The 23,408-nt window shown below is 39.4% G+C and overlaps 1 non-coding gene across 1 annotated transcript; it reads left to right on the top strand.

The window, feature by feature from the left end:
- Positions 1–21,645: 21,645 nt before the first annotated feature.
- Positions 21,646–21,717, top strand: TRNAW-CCA (transfer RNA tryptophan (anticodon CCA)). Its single transcript has one exon. It is a non-coding gene; the product is annotated as a tRNA-Trp (tRNA).
- The last annotated feature ends 1,691 nt before the right edge of the window (positions 21,718–23,408 follow it).

Raw genomic sequence — 23,408 nt, 5'->3', positions numbered from 1 at the left:
ACTCCCCCTCAAAACTCACAAAAAACATGTCAGTTAGACAGAGGTGCATATCAGACCTATTGCAGTAAGAAGGAACACTACCTGGACGGTTTTAGTCAGGTCTCTGAAAGGCAAAGTCAGAGAGGGATAGCTATCAGGTTTGAGATCCGGTCACAGTTGGCTTAAAGTGGCTCTTTCAAGATGGAAAACTGATTGAGATTGGACACGGTGGCATAAAACTAGTGGATGCAGTTTTATACAAGAGCTTTGAAGCAGCTCTGGTAAGTAAAATATTGTTTGATAAGTGATTAGCTGGCCAGGTGAGCAATCTATTGTCCTGATAGGAGAGCTGTTTACCTACTTGAGCAAACTATTTGCCCAAATTGGTTTGCACAAATTTCCCAAAGCCAAGAGTGAAGTTATTTATTGTTGTATTCTTATCTTCCTAGGTGAGAACTTTTCTGGAACAAACACTTAAGTCATGTTGACATAGGTGGGCTCAGTTCTCATTCCTAATAATTAAGGTACAAGGATGTAGCTGGGTTCAATTCTCACATCAGACACTGATGGATTATACTTGTGCTTATTCTCATTCCCAAGACTATTTCTTTTCTCTCTTTTTTTTTAAAAAAAACCTTCTTTTGTATGTTAATTTTCTAATCAAGTGAGTTGTCTGCAGATTGAAAATATTTTTTTAAATTATTAAACAATGTTACTTGAGCCAACAAATTGACTTATCATTGATTAACTTTATGTGCAGTATTTGTATAGGATAGTTAATTTGTGACAAATATACTAACACCTCTATCTCATAAAGTGCAAGTGTTTATGCACCTATTCACCAAGATTTTACTGTCTTGTAACATTGTGTCAGCTGGGCTGCATCACTTTCCAAAGCTAAATGTCCCCTAGTCTTCTTCAGTTTGGATATATCTGTGCCTTTTATTTGCTAATTATTTTTTTCAGTTTTCTACCTCTTCATGCTAAATTAGTGGGAGATAATCCTGTTTCTCGTATGCTGCTGATGATCTACTTCTTAGGGTTTCACTTTTATTTACTAAATAAAGAAAATGAGAAGAAAACACTTAATTATATCATTGTATCTGAGCAAGGAGATAAAGCTCTGAGATGACGTCAAAGAAAAAAGAACAGAAGCATTCTAGGCAGAAGCTCAATAAATATTGATGGGAGGGAGGAAGGAAAGGAAGGCAGGAGGGGATAAAGATGGCGGAGGAATAGGACGGGAAGAGCACTTTCTCCCTCACAAATTCCTCAAAAGAACATTTCAACTCCGAGCAAACTCCACAAAACAACTTCGGTAGGCTGGCAGAGGTTATCAGGCATCCAGAAAAGCAGACCATTGTCTTCAAAAACAGGTAGGAAAAAATATAAAAGACGAAAAAGGAGACAAAGGAGGTGGGGAGGGAGCTCCGTCCCGGGAAGGGAAGCCCGTCCCGGGAAGGGAACTTTAAGAAGAGAGGTTTCCAAACACCAGGAAACACTCTCCCTGCCGAGTCGGTGGCGAATCTTGGAAACACAGAGGGCAACATAACAGGAAGGAAAAATAAAGAAATAATTAAGACCAAGAGATTACAAGCCCAACAGTAACTCCCCCAGCGGAAAAGCGGCACAGACGCCTGCATCCGCCACTGGGAAGTGGGGGCAGGGCAGGGACGCGCGGGAGGCGCGGGCTGCAGTGCTGGGTAAGAATCGGGCAGGAACGCCCCACGCGCAACCAGAACGATCTAACTTGCGCTAGCAAACCAGACTGTGGGATAGCTACCGCCCGAAAAGCTCGATCATAAGATACCGCCAGGACCGAGCACAGAACAAAGGACGGAACGGAAAAGGCCGGCTGCAGACCATCCCCCGCCGGGGACAGGCAGCCAGAGCTGTAAGGACTGGAAAGGGGCAATTGCAGACCCGGAGAGACTTTACTTACCTAACTGCAAGCAGGCCTCTTTGCTAAGACTTCTGGGGGTGCTGGACACTCACAATCTGCCTCACGGGGGACGCCAGCGGTCCACCCAGAAAGCTGAGAAGCAGCGGCAGAAAAGGTGACACGCCGCGGCGATCGCGCTCGCCAAACTCCTGAGCTACTCGGACCTGGGAAGGGCACAAAACGCAGTCCCAGCCGAATCTGTGCCTCTGAGGGCGGCCTGAGCGGCTTGGACCGGGGAAGTGCACGCAGCCTAGGGCCGGCCCCAGACGGTTCCCGGCTGAGCATCGTAGAGCCGGAGCAGTTTGTACGCCGCAAAAAGGGACAAGTCAGGCGGGACTGAGACACTGTGCACACGACAGTGCTATTTGTTTGCAGCATCCCCCCTCCCCACAGCGCGACTGAACTAGTGAGCCTAAAAAACCAGCAAACAGAAGAAGTTAAACAGAGGGAACCACCTTGGAAGTGATCCCACACGGCCCAAAACATCAGAGAACGGCCAGATATATTTTTAATAATTTTAAAATCATTCCTTTTTTTTTTTTTCCTTTTTTTCTTCTTTTTTTTTCTAACTATTTTTTTAATTGTTAAGTCTTCTATTTATCCTCTAATTTTTATTTCTATAACCTACTATTACTATTAAAAAAAAAAAAAAGACTTTTTTTTTTTTTTTTTTTTAAGGCAAACAACATATATAGCCTTTGGATGGTTGTTGGTGGTTTTTTGTTTTTTTTTTGGTTTGTTTTGTTTTTTTGTTTGTTTGTTTTTTAAATAATTCCTGTGTGTTTTTTTTCTTTCTTCCTTTTTCCTTCTGCTTCTTTTCTTTAATATTGTATTTTCTAAAATCCAACCTCTACTCTAGATTTTTAATCTTTGCTCTTAGGTTTCTGTTGTCAATTTTGTACATTTAAAAACCCAAACTTCACTACCCATGTCTACCTGAGAGTGAGATTACTGGCTCGACCACTCTCTCCTCCTTTGGACTCTCCTTTTTCTCCACCAGGTGGCCTCTGTCTCTTTTCTCCCCCATCTCTTCTCTATCCAACTCTGTGAATCTCAGTGTGTTCCAGACGGTGGAGAACACCTAAGGAACTGGTTACTGGCAGGATTTGTCTCTCTCCTTCTCATTCCTCTCTCTTATCCTCCTGGTCACCTCTGTCTACTTCCTCCCTCTCCTCTTCCCCGTATAACTCCGTAAATACCTCTGAGCGGTCCAGACTATAGAGCACACATAAGGAAGTGACTACTGGCTAGCTTGCTCTCTCCTCTTTTGATCTCACCACATCTAATTCCAGTTACCTCTAACTACCCCCTCCATCTTCTCTTCTCCTTGTAACTCAGTGAACCTCTCTGAGTGTCCCTCAATGTGGAGAAACTTTTCTTCTTTAACCTAGATGTTTTATCATCGGTGCTGTATAGATGGAGAAGTCTAGAAGCTACTGTAAAAATAAAACTGAAAACCAGAAGCAGGAGGCTTAAATCCAAAGCCTGAAAACATTAGAGAACTCTTGAATTCAGGGAACATTAAGCAATAGGAGCTCATCAAATGCCTTCATACCTACACTGAAACCAAGCTCCACCCAAGGGCCAACAAGTTCCAAAACAAGACATACCACTCAAATTCTCCAGCAACACAGGAACACTCCCCTGAGCTTCAATATACAGGCAGCTCAAAATTATTCCAAAACCCTTGATGTCTCATAACCCATTACTGGTCACTCCACTGCACTCCAGAGAGAAGAAACCCAGCTCCACCCACCAGAACTCCAACACAAGCCTCCCTAACCAGGAAACCTTGACAAGCCACTGATAGAACCCCACCCACAGTGAGGAAGCTCCATAATAAAGAAAACTCCACAAACTACCAGAATATAAAAAGGCCACCCCAAACCCAGCAATATAACCAAGATGAAGAGACAGAGGAATACTCAGCAGGTAAAGGAACAGGAGAGTTGCCCACCAAACCAAACAAAAGAGGAAGAAGTAGGGAATCTACCTGAGAAGGAATTCCGAATATTGATAGTGAAAATGATCCAAAATCTTGAAATCAAAATAGAATCACAGATAAATAGTCTAGAGACAAGGATTGAGAAGATGCAAGAAAGGTTTAACAAGGACCTAGAAGAAATAAAAAAGAGTCAAAATATAATGAATAACGCAATAAATGAGATCAGAAACACTCTGGAGGCAACAAATAGTAGAATAACGGAGGCAGAAGATAGGATTAGTGAAATAGAAGATAGAATGGTAGAAATAAATGAATCAGAGAGGAAACAAGAAAAACGAATTAAAAGAAACGAGGACAATCTCAGAGACCTCCAGGACAATATGAAACGCTCCAACATTCGAATTATAGGAGTCCCAGAAGAAGATAGAAAGAAAGATCATGAGAAAATCCTTGAGGAGATAATAGTTGAAAACTTCCCTAAAATGGGGAAGGAAATAATCACCCAAGTCCAAGAAACACAGAGAGTTCCAAACAGGATAAACCCAAGGCAAAACACCCCAAGACACATATTAATCAAATTAACAAAGATCAAACACAAAGAACAAATATTAAAAGCAGCAAGGGAAAAACAACAAATAACACACAAGGGTATTCCCATAAGGATAACAGCTGATCTTTCAATAGAAACTCTTCAGGCCAGGAGGGAATGGCAAGACATACTTAAAGTGATGAAAGACAATAACCTACATCCCAGATTACTGTACCCAGCAAGGATCTCATTCAAATACGAAGGAGAAATCAAAAGCTTTACAGAGAAGCAAAAGCTGAGAGAATTCAGCACCACAAAACCAGCTCTCCAACAAATTCTAAAGGATATTCTCTAGACAGGAAACAGGAAAAGGGTGTATAAACCCGAACCCAAAACAATAAAGTAAATGATAACGGGATCATACTTATCAATAATTACCTTAAACGTAAATGGGTTGAACGCCCCAACCAAAAGGCAAAGACTGGCCGAATGGATACAAAAACAAGACCCCTCTATATGCTGCTTACAAGAGACCCACTTCAAAACAAGGGACACATACAGACTGAAAGTGAAGGGCTGGAAAAAGATATACCACGCAAATAGAGACCAAAAGAAAGCAGGAGTGGCAATACTCATATCAGATAAAATAGACTTTAAAACAAAGGCTGTGAAAAGAGACAAAGAAGGCCACTACATAATGATCAAAGGATCAATCCAAGAAGAAGATATAACAATCATAAATATATATGCACCCAACATAGGAGCACCGCAATATGTAAGACAAATGCTAACAAGTATGAAAGGGGAAATCAACAATAACACAATAATAGTGGGAGACTTTAATACCCCACTCACACCTATGGACAGATCAACTAAACAGAAAATTAACAAAGAAACGCAAACTTTAAATGATACATTAGATCAATTAGACCTAATTGATATCTATAGGACATTTCACCCCAAAACAATGAATTTCACCTTTTTCTCAAGTGCTCATGGAACCTTCTCCAGGATAGATCACATCCTGGGCCATAAATCTAAACTTGATAAATTCAAAAAAATCGAAATCATTCCAAGCATCTTTTCTGACCATAATGCATTAAGATTAGATCTCAATTACAGGAGAAAAACTACTAAAAATTCCAACATATGGAGGTTGAACAACACACTTCTGAATAACCAACAAATCATAGAAGAAATCAAAAAAGAAATCAAAATATGCATAGAAACTAATGAAAATGAAAACACAACAACCCAAAACCTGTGGGACACTATAAAAGCAGTGCTAAGAGGAAAGTTCATAGCAATACAGGCATACCTCAAGAAACAAGAAAAAAGTCAAATAAATAACCTAACTCTACAACTAAAGCAACTAGAAAAGGAAGAATTGGAGAACCCCAGAGTTAGTAGAAGGAAAGAAATCTTAAAAATTAGGGCAGAAATAAATGCAAAAGAAACAAAAGAGACCATAGCAAAAATCAACAAAGCCAAAAGCTGGTTCTTTGAAAGGATAAATAAAATTGACAAACCATTAGCCAGACTCATCAAGAAGCAAAGAGAGAAAAATCAAATCAATAAAATTAGAAATGAAAATGGAGAGATCACAACAGACAACACAGAAATACAAAGGATCATAAGAGACTACTATCAGCAGTTGTATGCCAATAAAATGGACAACGTGGAAGAAATGGACAAATTCTTAGAAAAGTACAATTTTCCAAAACTGAACCAGGAAGAAATAGAAAATCTTAACAGACCCATCACAAGCACGGAAATTGAAACTGTAATCAGAAATCTTCCAGGAAACAAAAGCCCAGGTCCAGACGGCTTCACAGCTGAATTCTACCAAAAATTTCGAGAAGAGCTAACACCTATCCTACTCAAACTCTTCCAGAAAATTGCAGAGGAAGGTAAACTTCCAAACTCATTCTATGAGGCCACCATCACTCTAATACCAAAACCTGACAAAGATGTCACAAAAAAAGAAAACTACAGGCCAATATCACTGATGAACATAGATGCAAAAATCCTCAACAAAATTCTAGCAATCAGAATCCAACAACACATTAAAAAGATTATACACCATGACCAAGTGGGCTTTATCCCAGGGATGCAAGGATTCTTCAATATCCGCAAATCAATCAATGTAATTCACCACATTAACAAATTGAAAAATAAAAACCATATGATTATCTCAATAGATGCAGAGAAGGCCTTTGACAAAATTCAACATCCATTTATGATAAAAACTCTCCAGAAAGCAGGAATAGAAGGAACATACCTCAACATAATAAAAGCTATATATGACAAACCCACAGCAAACATTATCCTCAATGGTGAAAAATTGAAAGCATTTCCCCTAAAGTCAGGAACAAGACAAGGGTGTCCACTTTCACCGCTACTATTCAACATAGTTCTGGAAGTTTTGGCCACAGCAATCAGAGCAGAAAAAGAAATAAAAGGAATCCAAATTGGAAAAGAAGAAGTAAAACTCTCACTGTTTGCAGATGACATGATCCTCTACATGGAAAACCCGAAAGACTCCACCAGAAAATTACTAGAGCTCATCAATGAATATAGTAAAGTTGCAGGATATAAAATCAACACACAGAAATCCCTTGCATTCCTATACACCAATAATGAGAAAGTAGAAAAAGCAATTAAGGAAACAATTCCATTCACCATTGCAACGAAAAGAATAAAATACTTAGGAATATATCTACCCAAAGAAACTAAAGACCTATATATAGAAAACTATAAAACACTGATGAAAGAAATCAAAGAGGACACTAATAGATGGAGAAATATACCATGCTCATGGATCGGAAGAATCAATATAGTGAAAATGAGTATACTACCCAAAGCAATTTACAAATTCAATGCAATCCCTATCAAGCTACCAGCCATATTTTTCACAGAACTAGAACAAAGAATTTCAAGATTCGTATGGAAATACAAAAAACCTCGAATTGCCAAAGCAATCTTGAGAAAGAAGAATGGAACTGGAGGAATCAACTTGCCTGACTTCAGGCTCTACTACAAAGCCACAGTCATCAAAACAGTATGGTACTGGCACAAAGACAGACATATAGATCAATGGAACAAAATAGAAAGCCCAGAGATAAATCCACACACATATGGACACCTTATCTTTGACAAAGGAGGCAAGAATATACAATGGAGTAAAGACAATCTCTTTAACAAGTGGTGCTGGGAAAACTGGTCAACCACTTGTAAAAGAATGAAACTAGATCACTTTCTAACACCACACACAAAAATAAATTCAAAATGGATTAAAGATCTAAATGTAAGACCAGAAACTATAAAACTCCTAGAGGAGAACATAGGCAAAACACTCTCAGACATAAATCACAGCAGGATCCTCTATGATCCACCTCCCAGAATTCTGGAAATAAAAGCAAAAATAAACAAATGGGATCTAATTAAAATTAAAAGCTTCTGCACAACAAAGGAAAATATCAGCAAGGTGAAAAGACAGCCTTCTGAATGGGAGAAAATAATAGCAAATGAAGCAACGGACAAACAACTAATCTCAAAAATATACAAGCAACTTATGCAGCTCAATTCCAGAAAAATAAACGACCCAATCAAAAAATGGGCCAAAGAACTAAATAGACATTTCTCCAAAGAAGACATACGGATGGCTAACAAACACATGAAAAGATGCTCAACATCACTCATTATTAGAGAAATGCAAATCAAGACCACAATGAGGTACCACTTCACACCAGTCAGAATGGCTGCGATCCAAAAATCTGCAAGCAATAAATGCTGGAGAGGGTGTGGAGAAAAGGGAACCCTCCTACACTGTTGGTGGGAATGCAAACTAGTACAGCCACTATGGAGAACAGTGTGGAGATTCCTTAAAAAATTGCAAATAGAACTCCCTTATGACCCAGCAATCCCACTGCTGGGCATATACACCGAGGAAACCAGAATTGAAAGAGACACATGTACCCCAATGTTCATCGCAGCACTGATTATAATAGCCAGGACATGGAAACAACCTAGATGTCCCTCAGCAGATGAATGGATAAGAAAGCTGTGGTACATATACACAATGGAGTATTACTCAGCCGTTAAAAAGAATTCATTTGAATCAGTTCTGATGAGATGGACGAAACTGGAGCCGATTATACAGAGTGAAGTAAGCCAGAAAGAAAAACACCAATACAGTATACTAACACATATATATGGAATTTAGAAAGATGGCAATGACGACCCTGTATGCAAGACAGGAAAAAAGACGCAGCTGTCTATAACAGACTTTTGGACTCAGAGGGAGAGGGAGAGGGTGGGATGATATGGGAGAATGGCATTCTATCATGTATACTATCATGTAAGAATTGAATCGCTAGTCTATGTCTGACGCAGGATACAGCATGCTTGGGGCTGGTGCATGGGGATGACCCACAGAGATGTTATGGGGAGGGAGGTGGGAGGGGGGTTCATGTTTGGGAACACATGTAAGAATTAAAGATTTTAAAATTAGAAAAATAAAATAAAATTTAAAAAAAAAAAAGGAAGGCAGGAGATAAGTAAATTTTAAAAACTATTAAAAAAGAAACTCATTCTTTAAGCAGATGTGTTGAAACATGATCAAAAAATACTTTAAATAAAAGTGGGATAACCCACTTTTGGGATATTTAGGATATCCCAAATTTTAAAGATAGATATCCAGGTTCACAAACTGTGTGTCACAGGTCAGATTTGCTAAGATACCATAGTCATTTTAAAATAAGAAACAACTGGGAAATGGTCAATAGTCAACATTGAATAGAAGTCTAATATAACCAGTATGCAAAGGGACGGAGTATATATCAGCTCTATGAGGAGTCTAAGCAAAATGCAGAAATATTTCTCTCCAAATTATTATTTTTGTTAATTTCATCTCCTTTGATTAATCAATGAAGTTCTACAGGTGAAAGTTACAATTAAATGTGCATTTCTTGTCCATTACAGAGTGTACGGAAAGAACTATAAAATGAAATGCAAATGAATTATTCTTTCTTGGGGTGGGGGGAAACATTAATAAGGAAGCTGCATGCTAACATGAATCATAGACGTCTGACAAGCCACTACCAATTATGTTTTGCTAAGTTTGCTAAGTCGCTTCAGTCGTGTCCAACTCTGTGCAACCCCATAGATGGCAGCCCACCAGGCTCCCCCGTCCCTGGGATTCTCCAGGCAAGAACGCTGGAGTGGGTTGCCATTTCCTTCTCCAATGCATGAAAGTGAAAAGTTAAAGTGAAGTTGCTCAGTCGTGTCCGACCCTTTGCGACCCCATGGACTGCAGCCTACCAGGCTCCTCTGTCCATGGGGTTTTCCAGGCAAGAGTACTGGAGTGGAATGCCATCGCCTTCTCCGACCAATTATGTTAAGCCACTACTAATTCATGTTGATGATAGATTAGCCTGTTTTTCCAACTTTACATGTATTCATGCACTTTGTATCAAGTAGAGAGAAAACAAAGCCAGTGACCAGCAGCCAAGGCAGGTACTACCCACATGGCAGCCAGTGACGGTTAATTGCACCCTTATGACAAGTTCTTCCTTGAAAGCAAGTCTGACCGGAGCTCTTCCATAGCTATCACAGCCTCACCTTGTGCCACTTCTCCCCATATTTGGGGGAGCAGCTCCTTGATGGTCTTTGTGGGCCTCTCTTCCTGAGAGAAAAATTAAAACAAAGCTAATGGAAGGATGCAAGTCCCATCGCCACCGTTGTTCTCAGCCAGTGGATACTCATCCAGTCTCTCCTTCACCATCCATTCCGGATTCTAGCCATTCCAGGTATCTTACCTGATGGCTTGAGCTAAACCTTCATTCCTACTGGATCGGAGCCCTAGGCTACCATTCTTAGCAGGATTTGTTGCTCCTATCCAACCATAACTGGAGTGGAACAAGGGCGTGTAAGAAAGCGCCCAAGTTCTGCACATGCTCCTCTTCCTACCACTGAGGGTCAGTTTCTACTGTATGACGGCAACTGTTTTTCTTGACACAAGGAATCCTAAGTGCCCTGGTAACACAGCAGTGTGTAGTTCATTACTGCACTTGCTGTTTCCCTAATAAATGTGCATCCTTAAGGCAGGCTTTCTCAGCTTCAGCACTTTTACCATTTGGGGCTGGATAAAACTTTGTAGTAGAAGGATTGTCCTTCACCTTGTAGGATGTTTAGCAGCATCACTGGCTTCTACACAGTAGATGCCAGGATTCCCCTTCCCAGTTGTGATGGTAAGTGGGACCACCCTTGTTTCCATCCCTTGGATTTCATATCCCATACAGTCTTCCTCTTTGGGACACAAAGCAGTATACAGACCTCTGATTTAAGGTCTATACCACATTAAGAAGAGTGGCACGCCTTTCTTTCAGATTGCTTATGCTGAGCCGGTACTTCAACTGGTCTTTAGAAGCATTTTCCAGCTCTCTGTTCCTAGTTACTTTTAGATCTTGTGATAGAGGATGCCGTCCATTGCTACACCTTCTTTGCAGTAAAGTGGGCTCATTGGTTGGGTGTTTATTGTTTGGGATTTAGTGTTTGTGGGTCAGGGATTCCTGGCAGTCGAACTGACAGCTGGACAGTTGAGCTGACTGAAGCACAAAAGGTAGTCAATACGTGTAACAGGTATCTATCCCTATCAAGATCAGCCATAGAAAAAGGTGTGATGTAGTCAACTTGCAACTAGCAGATAGGTTAGAAGATTGAAGAGCCGGATCTTGCGCTCAGAGTTGGTCTCTGCTGGCCACAGAAAGGCGGTAGTCGGTAGAATGGGCTTCGTAGGTTGAAGTCCATGCCTTTGGTACCATGTATAGTCTCCATCTCTCCCACCATGTTCGTTGCATTCTTTTGTCCATCATGCCAGTTCCAGGGAAGCCAACGATGAAGACCATCTAATGCCAACTGGCTGAATCACTATGGTTACGTGGTATTCAGTGCCTTTTCCATGTTGGATGTTTTCTAGTAGCCATTACCGTATGATACAAAGGTCTTCACATTTAGTTTCCACTCCAGTATGTCCAGCCACTTGCTTCTGTGCCAGACGTCTTTGATTTCAATCTTCTAACCCCTTTCCTTCCAGGACCTTGACCAGATGGCTAGGTAACTGGCCGTTGCACAAATCTCTCTCTCTCTATCTCTCTCTTCCTAAATATAGTGTTGTCACCAAAACCCTAATAGGTCTCTCAGACACTGGGCTCTGTTCTTTGCTGTAGGAGATGCAAAATTCAACAATATGTCTTTCAATTTTGAGGTAATATCCCAGCACACCCATGACCAATAAACCCCTAAATCAATACTTAAGTAGCAGATTCAAGATTCTTCTTAGGTTTTATCTCCTATTCTATGACATGCACATTGTTTTGCCAAGATTTCCAGTATGGTAGCCACATCTCTCTTCCTGTCCAAATGTCCCTGTGGTTCAGAGCTCTTCACTCTATATTATGTCAGGGTAGGGAGTGTGGTTCATATAGCCCTGATGCAAAACTGTAAATGAATACTGTTGTATGTGAAAGCAAACTGTTCGTGATCCTCGTTTCCAACGCGAATATAAAAGAACACATTTGACAAATCAGTGACTTTATGCCATAAACCTGAGGCCTTATTAATTTGCTCTAGCAATGATCCCACGTTACACACACCAGCTGTGATCAGTACGAGTAATTGGTTGAGCGTGGGTATCTCTGGCATCCATCTTCTTTCTGCTGGGACCAGCAGCAGAAAAGGAAATATGATAGTGATCATTGTTCTAGCTTTCTGTGTTTTGTTATGACCTGTTTCTTTAACAAAAATGCCAATTTCTGTTCGATAAAGCTTAGACAATTATAATGCCTTTTATAAGACTTCCATAAAATGATAACAAATAAAAAACAGTTTGGGTATTGAAGACATATCATCATACTCTGTCTGAGAAATAAAAGATTACATGATATTTATGTATTCATCTGTGCTTTCCCCTGAGAGAAAAAATCATATAAGCTTGGGGAAAATCTGTCTTGAAAGCCATGTACTTTATGACTTCAGTGTCTTTTTAGTGAATTTATGACTTTCAGTGTCTTCAGATTCACTGGCAAGTGGTAATCTCCAGCAAATGCTTCCTTTAGGTCATTAGTTAACTAGGATAGTTCTTGGAAGTTGCTCAGCCGTGAATCCTTGGCAATTGTTAGGAATTTAAACTGGTCACCATGGTTAAAGAAAGACTCTGACACACTGAGTAGAGTTCCCATAATAGCAAGTTACTGTCCCAAATGCCAGGGACACAAAGATTGATAAAACAAGGTCAGTCTCCAGGATTTCCCCTTTGACCCAAAAGAGCATGTCAGCAAATACGTGTCATTCAAAGTTATACCTTTTTATCGGTGGTGCTAATCTTCACTACCTTATCCTTATTCCACAATGTGATTTGGTTTTTAGTTTCCTATCTGGATTAGTGGAGTCAGTTTCAGAAGTTTCCAATTGGCTTTTACCACAATAATAGCTTTACCCTATCAGTCAAGAACCCAGTATGGTGTTTACTCTAATACCCACTGTCTCAGTTCCAATTCTATACTCAGAATCTGAGGAAATGATGTTGATGTTGATCCACAGGCCCAGCGGTCCACTGTGAGCTGAACTTTAGTCAGGACTTATCATCTGGCTTCCACAAGATCCTACTCTAACAGAAGGGCCATGAGAATGATTAGAACCTCTGGCTATCCGCATCAGCTCAGACCCTGTGTCCAGTACTTCTTGATTATCTTCCCCACTTGTGTAGGTGGTCATGAGTCCTTTTAGGAGAGGACTGAGGGGACCATTACATTATTTAGTTGTTTTAATGTCACAGAGTCCTTCATACTAGAGACCTAGTTATGTTTTCAGTCAGTAGATTCTCGATCTGAAAATCAGTTTAGCATCTAAACAGGGAATTGTGACTTTTTATCTGGAAGACTATTGTCAACTTCCTAGTTCTCCATTCTTGACTATTTCTGGTTGTAGATATTAATCAGCCATCTTTTGGCTGCTTGTGTATTCTGCTTTTAGGGATACCATGCTCAGTTAACCATACCCATTACCCACTAGAGGTCCCATCCCTTCTGACCTTGCTGGTATTAAGGACGATTGTGGTCCCCAGGCTTCTGGTGATTAAGAACTGTTGTTTAACCTCCATTTCTTTGCAGTCCCATTGTTCCCAATGACATTACATGCTCAGAGCTGGTCTGCAGAGAAGAACCTATACTGACCTGATAAGTCTCGCTGGAGCCAAAATCACCAGTACATTTCTGACAATCATGGCGCATGGTATTCTCTGGGACCTTCCATAAAATATAATCTTCTGGCTAGCCTTCTGACCTCACAGCAGGCCCACTTTCCTCAGTCTCTTTATCCCTTCCTCTACTCTCTGTGAAGGCATCAAGGAATCCACTTGGCTCAGTGTTGGCCATCATTTTCCATGTTTCTTACCTCAGGGTTCATTGGCAAGGTTTCCCACTCTTTGTCCTAAAGAGAGAGTCTCTACATCAATGAATTCTTGCCCTGCTTGGTCAAACACCCTCAAAATGCAAAGTTAAGTCCAAGCCCAGATGGATTCACTATGATTTCTACCAAACACTTAGGGGAAAAAAAAGAGATAAATCTTAATTCTACATAAAATCTTCAGGACAACTGAAGATTAAGGAATACTTAATAACACATTACTGTGATGAAGTAATTCTAAAATCCATAGAGAAATGAAAAAAATTAAATAGTTTAAAAGAACCTTATAAAATAGTAATAGGATAGAAAAATGTATACTGTATGACTTTAAGACTTATCATAGATCTGTAGTTATTGAAACAGTGTGAGATTTATAAAAAGGTAGACACATAGATCAATATAATAATAGAAAAGAATCTAGAAATGGCTCTACACACATATCCTCAATTTATTTTTAGCCAAAGTTCAAAAGCAATTCAGTGAATAAAAGATAATCTTTTCAACAAATGGTGCTAGGGCAACAGATATCCATAAGCATAGTAAGTATTGTCTATACCTTGCAACTTACACAAAAATTAACACAAAATAAACCATAGACCTAAGTATAAAATCTAGAACCATAAAAGTTCTATTAGGTAAAGGATACAATGTGTGATTAAACAAACCACATTTTGGACTTCATACCAAAATTTGAAAAAAAAAAAAAAAAAAAGTAAACACGCTTTGCTCTGTGAAAGTCACAGAAGTAACTTTTTTTTTTTCCGTGCAGATGATACCCAAGGAATTGAGGTCCAGTCTCTTAAGAAAATGAAAAGACAAACTATGCACTGGAAGAAAGTACTTGTGAATCACATACTTAATAAAGTACTTGTATCCATAATATATAAAGAACTTTCAAAATTCAATGATTAGAGAACAATTTGGTTTTTTTTTTAAAGCAAAAGGTTTGAACAGACTCTTCTCTGAAAATAGATGGTAGACAAATAAGCAGAAGAAGAAAATTATAATTATGATAAAGATAAAATAATGAACTTAGAAAACAAAGCCTGTAAGGCAATTCTGACTGAGTAAGGATTAGTTGACTTGGCAATTTGAATTGGCTCTTCTAAGATGGAACAGAACTAAACTGTGGGCCTCTGTCAAATTAATATAGATGAGCCCTTTCTGCTACCATCTTTGGTTATCTTTATTCATGGTTTTGTCTTGGTGGTAGCAAAATGAAAAGTCAGGAATTATTTGGTTTAGCTAAGCATTAAGACTGAGTTAATATTTGCTCTGAGAAGTTATAAATTTTCTCTGCTGCTGTTGTAGGGTTTGTTTATAATGCTTCTAAGTTGTAAAACTTCAAAGGCCATTCCCATGGTAGAGATGGAGGCAATGGGATGGAGAGGAGAGTTTCTTGAATAACAGATTAGAGGGAAGGTCGAGGAATATGTTGAGCTGTTAAACTCAAATGGAAACAGTCTGATTATACATTGAGACCATTTACCTTGGAAGTGTCAAGCAGCCCAGGGCTTAAAAGGAACTGACCAAGGATTAGATCCAGAGAGAAATCTGTGAATTGGTTTCCACAATATTCTGAAAGCCCCATCAGTAAAAGCAAAGGGCCCAACTGGCATCCAGCTGAGTTGAAAACTTAATACCTTGATTAGGCATAAAATCCAACCAGAAAAGGGCCAAGGTCCATTTATTCATTCAAAGCCTCCTCTGTCCTTGGCATCGGCAGACAGGGGAGTACAGTCCTCTATGGAACAGACATGGTCTGTGAACTCTGAATTTATATTCTGTAGTCAGCATTTGGACTGACTGATAGAAGGCTAAGGCTTGTATCCTTAGACACTTTCTTACTCTAAATCAGGTCAGCTTGCAGGATCTTAAGTTCGCATAAACCACTATTAACATTAGGCCATGTCATAAAAATTGAAACCGATCCTGCAAGTGATCCAGATACACTGAGGGATCATCCTGATCTTCAGGGACAAAAACTTTGTAAGCAGATAATAAGGCCTAATTCTTTCCCAAAGTTCTTCTCTAGGCCCCAAACAAGACCCCTTGGTATCAAGTAAATAACCATGTTTTTTTGTTGTTGTCTAGTTGCTAAGTTGTGGCCGTCTCTTCGGACCCCATGGACTGTAGATCGCTAGGCTCCTCTGTCCATGGGATTTCCCAGGCAAGAATACTGGAGTGGGTTGCCATTTCCTTCTCCAGAGGATCTTCCTGACCCAGGGATCAAACTGTGTCTCCCATTTTGGAAGGGAATTCTTTACCACTGAGTCATCTGGGAAGCCAAGTAACTGTGTTACCAAGCAAGAATTGACTGTTTAGAGTGAGCAGACTAACTCACCCACACACCCTATATGTATCTTTTAACTGGCCTCTACTCCAAAACATTTTAAACAAAGAATGTGTGCCATGATTTTCAAACTTGTAAAGTTTCTCATGTACATGTTCACATAGAAAAATTAAGAGATAAAAAGATATTCAAGTGGTTCCAGGACTTTGGGGAGTTGTCTTCTCATTTCCTTTCACTCCATGCAATAATGTAGAAACACCTTTATTCCATTTGGCTGACCTTAATGTTATTTAATTATTATTTTATTTGTTACCAAATGGGCCCTAAGAATCTAGCACGTATTTATTTGAGCAACTTTATAGTAAGTGATATATTTTTAATAACTTGCCTATAACAGAATTTGATATATTTTGGTAGAATATTAAAAGCGAGAGTTCACTTGTTGCCAAATTATTTTGTGTTAAGAAGTGTAATATTCTGGAGATGTATGTTATACTGATAATGGTTAATAACAATTTACTAAGCATTTATTGTATGCAGAGCAATGTGTCAGTGCTGCCATAACTTAATTTGATCTTTAAAACAACTCCATAACAAAGGTATTATTGATACTTTGAGCAGATTAGGAAGTTGAAGTTCAGAAGAGTTAAATAAACTCTACAAAGCCCCACTGTCAATATGACCCCAAAAGTCCTACATCTTAAACTCTGCTCTGTATCACCTCACCATATTTAAAATTCCTTTGTTCTCAAGAAGCCAACATTCCAAACAAATGTTATTACTTTTTCTTGCTATTTCCACTCATTGTTTGGCATAATTTGGGGGTCATCTCTAGCTTCAGTTGCATACAAAATTGGCCAAAGAATAACATAAATAAATGGAAGAAATTCTGATGAAATTTCCACTGGCCTTATTGATCATCTCAGGGCTTTAATAGAAGTTTATTCCACATTTCAAAGGGAAGGCAAGTTCACTGTGAATAGATTTTATTAAGCAGTGTTCTAGACAGCAGTCAAACTGGAGGACCAACATAATTGCACATGTTCCCAACTAAAGCACATTAGTCACACTCTATTTGAGAAAAGAGCCAGGTTTGGGGTAGGCGAGAAAAACAAGAGGAGTAGTTAAACCACTAACTTGTTCTATGTGATATACCTAAAGCAATGGTGCAAAATGCAACCTATTAAAAAAAAAATGAAGTGAATGAATGTGTTTTCAAAGGAACATGTCTTCGGTTTTTGCATTTTTCATTACCAGCCTTATATATGATAGCCACTGACTTAGTTCAAAATTGATTGTTCATTTGCATTCTGGAACATCAGCAATTTTAGTTGTGTTGTTATCTTCTTCTTAGAAAGGATGAATGAGTGGTATCTACTGCATATTTTGGGAACATAGACCCAGCTTATTTTTTAGTGTATAAATTTCAGAGTATTTAGCTCACTGTTTGGCATAAATAACTAAACAAATATATAAGTACAAAAACGAATGCATTTCATGATTTAGAGTCATTGCATGTTTGAATAAGAGCATTATTTTGTTAGGAAGCAAGTTGGGGGTCCCTAAAATAGCATCATCCACCCAGAAGTATTTTTTGGGTATTCATTTAAAAATTTTAAAAGCATACTTACTTGGAATCACTTTCTCAAAAGTGTTTAATAACTTCTGATTAAATGTGTCTCAGAATGTTATGATGTGGTCATTGAATTTTGTACTTTGAGATGAGCTATAGAGTTAAGGCTGTAGAAAAGATAAATTTCACCCAGAAAAAAAAAATATTTATCACTAAAGAGAAGCAGGAAGCCAGTTAGTAATATGGATAAGAAAACTTTTCCTAATTAGGTAAGAGACTAGCTTTCATGAAGATCAACATCCTCATGTCCTAGCAAATTAATCTCTCTTAGCAGGAAGTGGAAAAAGGATACTGTCTTTATCTTCCACAAAGGGCAATGTTATTTTTATGATATGAGAGATGGAGGGGAGCAAAGATAGCATAACTCTACCCTTTGATTAGCTAACTGTGGGCTTTTGGAGTAAGACACCAAATAAGAAATTTCTTTTATTTCCTATAACTCAATGTTCTGTAGAAGTTAGAGGTGTATGTGTGTGTGTGTATGTGTGTGTGTGCATGCTAAACCTTCTTTTCATATTGGCTGTTAGGTTGTGCACCTCAAAAAGCACAGATTTTACATAAAAACAGTATCACAGCTATGAGAAGAAAAGGAATATAATGACTGGTTTTACTTCAAGGAAATATAAAGATGGAAGGCACATTTTTGTCACAACAGGGGATAAAACGAGGAGGATATTAAGAGACAATGAGTAGAGGAAGAGTGAAAAAGTAGCAAGTAGTGTGAAGGAGTTTATTGCAAAACAGGTATTCATGGTTTTCTTTAATCTCGTACTTTTGGGAGCTCTTTTGTGTTGTGATGCAAGTTTTAGCTGTTCGAATAAATTGTTGAAATGACTGTGTTAGTCAGAAGTCTTCAGGGCAGCCATGGAGATATGATGCACAGACTTCCTTCCCCCCCCAAAAAAACAAAAAGAACTGACAGACAGAAGTACAGTCAATACACAGCTTTCTGGTCCAGGTGCCTTCAGGCTATCTCAGTCCCAATAGCAGCCAGGGCTTCATGTTTCCAACACAATGCTCCGCCCTGGAAAATGGCAGTGGAAGAGAACCTCAGCTTGGAGGCAGAACAGGACTCCCGCAAAAACAGCCTTTCCAAAGAAGCTTCCCCTGAGATCAGTAGAGATGTTCTGAGCTGCGCTGCTGTGTAAGGCTCACCCTACCCGATCCTCTGGCTTTCCTTTCTCTCTGTGACCAGAGCCAGAAATTCATCACAGTTGGAAGGCTTTCGTTGGATGTTCTTGCCCCCTTTGCCTTTTTATGCTTTGCAGATTTTTTTTCCCAATACATTTTTTGGGCGTTTGGTTTTGTTATGCAATTTTAATGGCTTCTGCTTTCCAAAAGAACTAAACTGGCGTGGCTCACACTCGAAGCAGTTTATGGCTTCAGTGAATAAGGTGGAGTTTGGCAACTGGATCATTTGCCACCTACCAGAAAATGAGGATCCCTCCCCAAGAGGTATATGGATCATGAATAGTTTCTGGCTCAGAGCAGCAGTTCAGTTGATAAACATTTCGTCAGTGGTGACTTTGGAGAATGTCTCATTGAATGTGAATTGCCTAGCTAGGACAATATTCAGGGATTTGAAAAAACGTGGTGCAAAGAACCGGTATAAAGACAGTGGAATGGCTGATTATTAGTAAGTTATATTGTAGATCTATAGAGAGTTAATAAGAAACTGAACATAGTTAAGAAATAGCTCAAATGTCAGTGTGAAAGCATGAAGGCTTCTTGGGCAGCTTATAAACAGTTTCTTATCTTTTGCAAAAGGAGAGTACACATAGTTGAAGAGAAAATTCAGAATCTGATATTTAGGGTCATTGAACTGCAAAGATAATTCAATGTGTTCTGTTGAGGAACATTCTTATGATAAGGCCAGAGGTTTGCTTAGGAAAAGTTGGAGCATGGGTACATATGATGAGTGCCTCTAGGTGAATTCCCCCAAAAGGCTACAGTCCAACTACCTGCAGAGTTGGTCCAAACACCTCTGTGAAGAGCTAGACAGTTTCCCTTGCAGGAGGATAGTTCAGAGGTTGCTCCTACAAAGGTACGTCCCTCAGGATTTGCCTACCTTCTCTCCTGGCTTCTAGGCTGAAAAGTATGGTTAAATTCCAGTATTACCAAGCAGTGAGATGGAAATGTACTGGAACTACTAAACAAGAAAAGAAATAATTACCCTGTGAATCCTCAAGAATTAGCCTGTCAGGAAAGGATCCTTGGGATTGGATTTTCAGAGAATGTGGTCAACAGCTCAGGAAGCTCATGACTGAAAAAGAAACAATTTATTGACGTGGAGCCATTCCCTTGAAAAATGGGATTTAATGTTCTGGTAAAAATCTCAGAAAGTCTTGATAATATTAGAATTCCTGAATTGCCAAGCAAGATGGCAGAGGCGTGAAAAGGAGTGAAAGACTCTGGGAATGATCTGCTGAAGGCTGAAGCTGAAGCACCAACTTGGAGACAATGCTCTGCAAAGAATGTGTGCAGGCTGAATGGACCACCAGTGCTGCAGAGGAAGTCCAGAGATGGAAAGGCTGAGGGCCATATGTCTAGTGCGTCAGAAGTGGGCTTTGAGAAACAGAAATATATATATATATATATTAGTCTCTGCCCTCAGTTCCTGGCACAATTCTTTTAATTTCCTAAGTAATAAAAATGCACCCAGAAACATCTTTTTTTTTTTAATATTTTGCCTTTTACCATAGTTCCTAATACAGAGTTCCTATGGGGTCACAAAGAGTCGGAAACGACCGAGCAACTGAACTGAACTGAACTGAAATCCCTTGAAATTTGCCAGGCAATATTTGCATCTGTTGTTCTAAAGTGAAAGTGCTAGTTGCTAAGTTGTGTCCAAGTCTTTGCAACCCTGTGAACTGTAGCCTGAAGGGCTCCTCTGTCCATGGCATTCTCCAGGAAAGAATACTTGGGAGTGGGTTGCCATTCTTCTCCAGGGCATCTTCCCAACCCAGGGATTGCCCACATTGCGGGCAGATTCTTTACCCTCTGAGCCACCAGGGAAGCCCATGTTTTAACAGAAGACTCTTAGGAGGCTCCTGAATGGGAGCTGGTCCCCAGAAAGGCCAAATCATGATTAGAAGCTTGACATCTTCAGACTCATTCCTCATTCTCTACAGGAGAGAGAGGGATTAGAAATGAAGTTAATGATCAATCATGCCTATGTGATCAAGCTGCCATAAAAATCCCCAAAGTACTGTGCAGGGTCTAGAGAGCTTCAGGGAGGTTCAGGGAGCTCACTGCCTCTCTTTCCACACCTTGTCTTATGTATCTTTTCTATCTGGGTGATCGTCTGCATGTTTTGCCAAGTCCTTACATAATAAACGCAAACAGTAACTGTTCTCCTGAATTCTGTGAGCAGCTCTAGCAAAGTAACTGAATGTGAGGAGGGAGTGGTGGGAGCCTGATTAGTGCCTATCAGTTAGAAGCGCAGGTGACAACCTGGACTTGCAGTCCTCTAAAGGGGTGGGGGCAGTCTTGTGAGATGGAGCCCTTAAGCCGTGGACTCTATTCTAAAGGTAGATGCTGTCAGAACTGAGTCAAATTGTAGAACACCTAACTCAGAATCACTTGGTGGCTGGAAACTCCCCACCCATCTGTTGTCAAAAATGTGTGAGTGTGGTAATAATGTGAGAATAAAGAATAAACTCAGGAGTTGTGTGGGTTTTTTTTTTTTTTTTCTACATAGGTTAGGGAGATATAATATGTGACCCCAGGTGTTTGCATCAAACTCAGTTCACACTTGGGTTCCTCCCCTCTGCCATGAAAATAGCAAGTCCCAGAGAGCAGCTGCTTTTTCAGTCTTGAATAAGATGTGCAGTAACAAGACCCAGTTGAGCCCTAGTACTCCCTGGTGGCTCAGAGGTTAAAGCGTCTGCCTCCAATGCAGGAGACCCAGGTTCAATCCCTGGGTGGGGAAGATCCCCTGGAGAAGGAAATGGTAACCCACTCCAGTATTCTTGCCTGGAGAATCCCATGGATGGAGAAGCCTAGTGGGCTACAGTCCACAGGATCGCAAAGAGTTGGACATGACTGAGCAACTTCACTTCACTTTGCTTCACTCATGTAACATAAACAGAAAGTAAATGTTTGCGTCATGTCACTGATATTTTTAAATTGTTATTTCACCCAAAATTGACTGATATATTAACCAAGGTTTGAATTGAGGGTGTTGCAAAGATTTTTTTTTAATCTTATTCATTTTTTTCTTTTTAGTGACAAAAGGGAGAAAATAATAGAAGGTTCACCTTTGTTATTCAAAATGTTATAGAATTTTCATTATAAAAATCTTGAGTAATGAGCATTTTACATTTCTGTTTAACTAGACAGACTGCATTACTCTGCCACGATATTTCCAACTTAAAAAGTATTTCATGAAGAGTAGTCTAGGAAGTTTATCTATCTGAAACATGCAATCTCAAAAAAATTAAAATATATAATATGGGCCTTTGAACAATCAATAAAGCATTTCAAAGGTTATTATTTTTACAGACTTGGGAATTTCTTTCATTGTAAACCTCTTCAAAATTCATTTTCATGAAAGATAGCCCACATTTAGGTCAAAAATGGTAAACAATTTTCATTCATTTAATAATATTTTAAAATACTAAAAAATAAACTCTCAACCAATTATATTTTTAGGAAGATAAGGACAGTAATTCAAGTGATAGCTAATAAAGGTGTACTTTATGACAAACCAGAACATAGTAGATAGCATAGAATTTTACAGTTTCTTAACAAGATATAACTTAATAATCATCACAGAAACTATTTATGTATGAAACTTAAGTGAATAGCAATGTTACTTATTCCTTCAATCACTAAATAAGAAAAACAACAAAAGAATGCCATTGAGTAATCTGAATATTTCTTTCCTGTAGGGACAAGGAAACTTTTAACAGAGTTGTTTTTCCAGTTGCTTTCATCAGATTAAAGTTGTTTCCCACTCTGCCCTATACTCTTTCAAAACCTTGTGACCTAAGTTGAAGCCAAATTTAACATGTCTAAATACTACTTAAGAACTTTTGCTTAATGTTCCCAATGCACTTTGAGTTTAAAACTTGAAACTCAACTGCTTGAAGTTCAGCTCATAGCGATTTCCCATGGTCACTCCTGCGGAATTCTTTTTGGTCCTTATTTTGTTCCTCCTTGTTTCTCTATAGAGTCTTCTTCCTGTCATACACACACTATGTCACCAGCCTAGTCCTAGTTTGCCAGGGAATTTCCTGGTTTCAGACTAAAAATCTGGTGTCTTCAGAAACTGCTGAGGCATGGGCACACCAAAACAGGGGGTCAGCCTTATCCATCCAAATCCAATTCTGCCTGTAATAGTAGATAGAATCTGCAGTAGTGTAAGAATGAAAGGAGGGAGACAATAAGCAAGGATCAGTTCAGTTCAGTCGCTCAGTCGTGTCTGACTCTTTGCAACCCCATGGATTGCAGCATGCCAGGCCTCCCTGTCCATCACCAACTCCCAGAGTTTACTCAGACTCATGTTCCTTGAGTCCGTGATGCCATCCAACCATCTCGTCCTCTGTCGTCCCCTTCTCCTCCTGCCTTCAGTCTTTCCCAATATCAGGGTATTTTCAAGAGTCAGTTCTTTGCATCAGT

This window comes from Budorcas taxicolor, chromosome 5, assembly GCF_023091745.1.
Source record: "Budorcas taxicolor isolate Tak-1 chromosome 5, Takin1.1, whole genome shotgun sequence".
Classification (NCBI taxonomy): Eukaryota; Metazoa; Chordata; class Mammalia; order Artiodactyla; family Bovidae; genus Budorcas; species Budorcas taxicolor.
This window is presented reverse-complemented; position numbering and strand designations above follow the sequence as displayed.